Raw genomic sequence first — 7,630 nt, forward strand, 5'->3', positions numbered from 1 at the left:
CGCCTCCGTTCAGGAAATCCATTCCATAGTTTGAAGCCAATGTGCAGAGCAACCACAGACATGCATCATGGATCGGAAATATCGGCAAGTTGGATCGGAAAATCCAATACGTAAATTATGCTGGTATGGGAGCCCGATACGGATACTGGATCGGATCGGCCCCATTCCTACTACCGAACCGTTTCCTCCACCCCCCACAATTGGCAACTGCCTTCACCAACGTAGTGCTAAGCTAGCTAGATAAAAAGCTACAGAGATGGTGTTCCGCTTCCCTCACGCTGAGCAGTTTCCTTTGACCACCTGATTGGAAACTGTCGGAACAAACAGCGTGCAACACGCACCACAGACGAGTCTCCATACCCACAATCTCAGACCCCAGACTCTAGGAGTTGTGAGTTTCCAGAAGCAAACTCCGCAACCTGAAGTTTGTTTGTCGGACTTTCCAGGCTACACTCGCAGATCACTTGATCCGGTTTTACCGCTGTCCCTCCAAACCTCCCTTCCCTCTGACATCATAGCAGCTTCTGCATCTCCAGCTGTGATCAAGCTCTGCAGAGTTAAGGCTCCAGTATACTCACACGGACCTTCTTCCGCGCTGACTTGACGTGCACTGTCCGCAGAGTGTTGAGACTTCATACTCGAGCATCCACCCTGATGGGCTGCAGCCCAGCTCCGCAGGCAAGGGGCGTTTACCTTCGGGACAAATTGAGGTCGCCGACTGGTCATTTGCTGACACGCCTACTGGATTGAGTGACAAGTCTCAAAAAGAAAAAAAAAAGACAGCTGGTAGGCCCAGGAGCTGTGTTTATATGTTGTTAATAAAAAGTTCTAAAAAAAAAAAGTGGGAGCGGTGGACCTGCGCACATCAGACCAGTCCACCAGGAAATCTCCAGACTCTTCCTCAGCCACGCTAGACCCGAGTTTAATTTGCTCGTGACAAATTCCTTCATTTCTCACTATTTCAGTCATGGCATCAACGAAGGAGGAAGAAATCACTTGCCTCTGGGAAAACAAAACAAAAGAAAAGGCCATTAAACCAGATCAGGGATGAAGAAGGGGAATTCAATACAGTGGTGTCGCATACAAAACAGTCCGTCGCCAGGCAGTTTATTGTGCAACACAGAGTACGCGTACGCGGTCGTAAAAATTAATCCTTGCACGGACATGCCCTGCGGATGTCTGCTTCGACTCTAATCCGGTATGCGCGGACTGACATACGCCCGAGTATACTACAGCCTTTACAGCTGACTTTCTCCCTCAGGAGTTCACCTCCTGATAAAACATTTAAGTAAATCTTGTCGCTCACTCCTGTGGTTGAATTTCAAGGTCCCCCTTGTAATTCATGACAGGACGTCCAAATTTGACTTTCAGCTTTGATCTTAGAGCTCAGAGATTTCTCCAGGTTCTTGAAATCATCTGAAAAATGTATGAATTGTAGATGATAAAAATGTTTTTGTTAAGGAACATGAATCTAAAATTGTTCTGTTTCCAGTTTGTCACTGACGGGCAAAGCTCTGCCCATTTTTACTTCAGAGATTCAGCCTCTCTACCTGTTGCCAGCTGACCGTGTTTGTTTTTGCTCTAGTCCCAACATTTTAAAATGTGTTGCTGCCATCAAATTTAAAATTAACTTTAAAAACAGATACAATTTCTTAGTTTCAACGTTTGCAATGTTCCTATGATTCTTCTTTTTTCGGCTGTTCCCTCTTCAGGGGTCACCACAGCGAGCTCCTCCAGCTCACTCTGTCCTCAACGTTCCTACATATCATCCATTTCAAAATAAGTGTTTCTGCATTTTACACATTGTTGCGTTCTGTTTTTATTGGCATTTTGCACAACATCCCAACTTTTCTCAGAGCCGAGGTTGTATTTTATTGAAAATACAGCAAGCCTTATTTGGACGTGACATCTTGGGACAACCTGTTGCACTAATTGGTGACATAAGTTGACAGAAAGAAATGAACAACCTGATGCAAACCTTAAAAGATGAAGAATGAAAGGGGAAGGAGAGGACATGATGAGAGGAAGGTGTCAAATATAGGAACCAACTTTATAAAACTTTTTTCTAACTCCCTCCACCTTCCACTAACCATGTTCAGCCCCTCCTTGGTAAAGAGGGAGATGCATTGTTTTAGTCGAGTAAAGATAAAGTCTCTTATTTTGGAGGAGGCTGGACTGTCAGGGTCCTGCGCCCTCTGATCTCCAGATTATTATTTTTTAACAAAAGCGTTCCCAATTTTTGTAATGGAAAAAGGAAAAGAAATGAGTAATTGAATCATGTTTTGGTCATTTTCTTTGATAAAATAATGTGATTCTTTACCACAACACTTCCAAACCATGACTAATGGCTCAGAACGGGACCGTAACTGTGCTAAACCCACAGCGGGGGCTCAGTTCCAAACGCAGCGGCGCTAATATTAATAACTGAGAACGTCTCAAGATAATCTCAGAAATGTTTCAGAGTTAAGGCAGATTCTGAAATCTCTTTTTTGTACATTAAAGAAAACCTTTTAGGGGAACTCGAACTTAAAGCAGACACTCTCCATCATTTCTGCTCTGTAGGGAGAACAATGTTTCCCTCTGATCAAACTAAATGGAAACAAAATGAACCTGCTTTTTAACTTCCCTCTGAGTTTTATTTGTCATATCTAATAATGTGTTTTTTAGTGTGCGATGCCACAAAAAGCTCAATATTATTACCACACGCTAATAATTAAGATCTACACAATTTTGCTTTATTTGGCCATTTCCAAACCTAAAACTGTTTACGTGCATGCTTGACACCCCCCCCCCCCCCCACACACACACACACACACAAACAATTTAAATACTTGACATTACTGCTGCCCATTCTCACCAACATAAATCACTGAGCAGTGTGGTTCATTTGTTGTATTACATCTAAAATGTCATTAGTAAATGTGTTGGTTTCTAATAATTTCTCAAGAAAACAAACGGGCCGTTCCACTCCTTCCAGTGTTCACTTTTCTTCTGTCCGTACTGCACTGTCCATTGTGAAAGCTGTTTCATGTGCCCCTTTTCTCAACACAAACGTGTTTACTGACTATTTCACACTTGTAGGCTCAGAATAATTCTCAGATAAAAAGCAGAATGGACTGATGGACCGTAGCAGCTCATTTTAGCTCAGAGCTGTCGTTAACAGCCCATTTGTTCAGGCATGTCCAATACGTCGATCGCGATCTACTGGTTGATCGCAATGGTATTATGGGTAGATTGCATAGCATTAAAAAATAGCCGTCAGCCTATCATCCATCTATGAACACTTGACTGACAGACAGGGCAGCCGGTCTGAGGCCACGTTTACACGACGTGAAACGTTCGGCCGTTCATTTACAGACTACAGCCTCGTTCTCTCTGAAACTGAAGATTTCTGAATCCAAGTCTCAGAGCAGAGACTTTCAGGGGAACCCCACACAGAGGTGTGAAATGCTCCAAGTGTGAAGTGGCACATGTGCACTCCAGGCGGCTGCAGTCCAAAGTTTTTCTGCTCTACCAACAGTTATAACAAATGGCCGAGAGCAGAGTGTTTTTGTGCTACTCACACTTTGTCAGCATGTAGGAGCAAAACTAATAAAATCCAGGGTCCAAAGAAACGTCAATGTATTCACCAGTTTGGACATAACTGTCATGCAGAATATGCATGTGCAATGAATGCAGCTGAGCCCTGCGTCAGGGTTGCCAGATAAATTTAAAATGTTTTATTTACCCCCTCCTTTTCTGTGCACATGTTCAACAAAAAACACACGTCATCTTAGAATATCTTAAGTCAGCATATATGACAGTTTAGGTAAATAAAACAATCATTTTAAAGCCACAGTACTATGGTTCATAATTTATTATCTGGCAACCCGACTGACATGGAAACTACAGCCTTTTTATGTAAACCCACTCATTTTTTGTTCATTACCCTCAATAATCATTGAAAAAAAAAAAAGAAAAGTTTCCAGAGGTTGTTCTTTTGTAAACGGGACCTTATAGTAGGTAGATCACTTTGTTAAAAGGAGCTCCATGCTGGAAAAGTTTGGGTACCCCGATTTAGAGATTAACTCATTAGAGACGTCAAAGGCAGCAGGAAGGTTAATGTTTACCTCATCTGTAGTCAACTGTTTAGATGCAGTGCTGTGTAAAAGGATTTCCCCTTTCTAAATTGCCAGGAAACACTTTAAACCAAAATTAATATGAAAGATAGCCCAAGTAAATACAAAATGCCGGTTTTGATTAATGGTTTAATTTATTAAAAGAAAAAGAAGGTATTCAAACTAAACTGGCCCTTTGTGAAAGGTCTGTATACCCTCGTTGGTAAATTATAGTCCTGCTGTGATGAATCGCATGTTCAATTTCATTTAAGCTACTACTACTACGCCCTTTAAAAGGTGTCGCTACTGGGTTTACCCCGCGTGTATTGCGCCGAACACCAAAACTTCTAATCCACGCCCACCTACTGTGTGGGCCCCACCCTGGTCCATTATAAGTAGCATCTGGACCGGAGGTCTGCTCCCTGTTTTCTTCAGCCAACACGAAGAACACTACTTATGAAAATAAAGAAAAGATAAAAGAAAGCTGACTTCCAAAAAAGCAAGTCATTCAACTGTGCCCGGAGTGCCAGGCGGGCTACACTTTGTTGACGGACCTTCACGTCGTCTGTCAGGGCTGTTTGGGAGCTGAACATGCCCGCCAGGCCATGGAAACGCCCTTTTTCTGCCTGGCCTGTAAACTTTTTTCAGCCAAGGAAAGTGGCGCCAGTTTGAGCTCCTTTCTTCTGTGGAAGACGAGTTTCAACTGAGGGGGGGGGGGGGGGGAGAGAGAGACTGTCCTCTGGAGGAATTTTTGAGCTCCCTGGACTCGACAAAAGATGCGGACATATCTCCCTCTGAAGCTGAAACAGCTAGCAGCTGCGCTCCATCCTGCCTTTCAGAAAGTTTGGAGTTGGTACTGCTGCCAACGGATGCCCCTCCAACTGCCCAGGGGTCGGCCACCACTCTCCTTCACGCGCTCCTGGAGATAATCGGGAGGTGAGGAGACATGCGGCCCTACCCAGGGCAGATCCTTGCTCTGCTCGGACACCGGGCCACTGGCGAGAACGACAGCTGCAACCTTTTCTGGGACCCCTCCACCAGCTTACCCCAGAGGACAAACGTCCCATATGCCACAAAGATCGGGGACCTTCCGAAACAAAGGCAAAGTCAAAAGATGGGTCCATGGCCAAACCAGGTGCAGGAAGCATGAGGAAACGGCACAGAAAATGATGGGTTGGGGGGGATGGGTGTGCTGAAATTAGCTGTTTTTTCGATGTGGCAAATAAAATAAAAATAAAAACTCTGAAAGCAACATTTTTCAGTCAGGTCATCTGGACAGTTTCTTTTTTTGTGCTGAAACATTTCGCCTTCGATCCGGAAGGCTTCATCAGGCTTGACTGATGAAGTTGACACGACTGTTGGCAAGGAAGAGGGCCGGCAATGGAGGAGGGGGCAAGCCAAAGAGACCATCTTAGCACCAACATAACTGATTTGTTCCACTTTGGAGTAAGCTGTTGGGGGGAAGAATCAGTTTTGTGTTGTGTGTTTCCTTGACTGATGAAGCCTTCTGGATTGAAGGCGAAACGTTTCAGCACAAAAAAAGAAACTGTCCAGATGACCTGACTGAAAAATGTTGGATTGTATACCTGGATTATTGAGCATGGACTTTGTTTGTTTCAAAAAGCAGAGTTTTTCATTCAGCCGGGCTGAATTCCTCGCTTCCGTATTTTTTATGCACGTCCTCCACACCTAATGAAAAGGTTGGCTTGGAACAACCGTTCAGAGGTCACCAATTTTGGATTAATGACACACAGACAGGAGATAATGTCTTGGGAAGAGTGGTTGCTCTCCACAGAGATTCCTCCACCTTTCCGCCACCTCTGTCAGCCCTCCCTCCTAGTCTGTCAGAGGGAGCGGGTGCTGAGGATGGTTGTCAGAAAACACAGAATGGTAAGATATTGCCCAATGCAAACTAATGCCAAAAAACACAGACATTTCTGCCCCCACACACTCAGGCCATGAACCTACAGTTAAAACAAGAGCTTTACGCAGGGGTTTTCTCCTCATTTTCCAGACTGGCCGGCAGAAGTAAGTGCTGAAAGTGAACCTCCGCCAAAGCGGCGCTTGTTTTGTTCAACCGTCCACGCCGGTTTTTCTCCTCAACCGTATGCGGCCAGGGAGCAGTGTAAGAACCGCTACATAAAAATCGATAAGCCGCCCTTTCCAGGCCAGCTTCCCATGGGTCATTGTAGGGGAAGCTCCCCCCACAGGAAACGACGGCGGTAGAGGCTCATATTCTTCTGAGTATGCCTTTTGGGAGCAGATTTCCGGTCCAGATGCAATTTATAACGGACTGGGGTGGGGCCCACACAGTAGATGGGCATGGACTACAAGTTTCAGTGTTGGCTGCGCTATGCGTGGGGTAAACCCAATAGAGACAGTTTGTAAAGGGCTACGCTTACACTCATAGAATCTGGGGTTACAATATGTAACCAACGTTTTAGAAAGTGTAGTTCAGTTTCACCATTGAGACCTGATTACTGCCAAAAACCACTGCCAAGCAGAAAGAACACAAAGGCCATCTCACATTTCTCAAGACATGATGACACAAAAGTTAAACTTTTTTGAACATGTGCATCCCGTTACATCCAAAGTAAAACACTGCATTTCAGAAAAACGTACCCAAGTCAAACACGGTGATGGTAGTGTGATGTTCTGGGGCTGCTGTACTGCTGCAGGACCTGCAAGCTTCTGTCCAGGCTTCAATTCGACTTTACGCTCAAGCTGACGGACCTCCGCTACAGTCCTCCACAGTCACTCACCAGTTATCACAAACACACTTTTTTTAATTTAATAAATTAAATTTAAAAAACTGTATTTTGCTTTTACCAAGGTTATCTTTATCTTAGATTAACATTTAGGCTCAGTGGTTAGCACTGTTGCCTCACAGCAAGAAGGTCCTGGATTCAATTCCCAGTTTAGACCTGGGGTCTTTGTGTCCAGTTTGCATGTTTTCTCCATGGGTTTTCTCCAACATATTAAAAACATGCATGTTGGACTGCCTCCCTTTAAAAAGAGATCTGGGATCTCAATGGGATTTGTCTGGTTAAGGAAATGGACTGTACTTGTATAGCGCCATTCCATCTAATCAAGATACTCAAAGCTCTTCACACCATCTGTGCCCTCATTTACCTCCACTCACACATTTATACAGCACTCTATTAAATCTCTACAAAATTATCTAAATCTGTAGAGACTAATCAGAGCTTAGATCACATTCATACACCGATGGGACACACATCAGAGGCAACGAGGGGTTCAGTGTCTTGCCCAGAGACACTTCAGCATGTGACTGCCAGTGGAATAGAACCCCCAACTCTCCCATTGGAGGACGACTGCTCTAACCACTCAGCCACAGCTGCCCCATAAATAAGGATTAATAAATTTGAAAACTCAAGTTCAATAAGGGGCTAAAACTCTTTCACATCACTGTACATTGTCGATACATGTGCGTTGGGGCTTGATATGAACTTTTTTTTTTTTCTTCACAGTACATAATTCATACTAGTATCTAGAAAGCTAAACGTTTTCTA

The sequence above is a fragment of the Nematolebias whitei genome, chromosome 15, assembly GCF_014905685.2.
Source record: "Nematolebias whitei isolate Nwh7 chromosome 15, NemWhi1, whole genome shotgun sequence".
NCBI classification, from domain to species: Eukaryota; Metazoa; Chordata; class Actinopteri; order Cyprinodontiformes; family Rivulidae; genus Nematolebias; species Nematolebias whitei.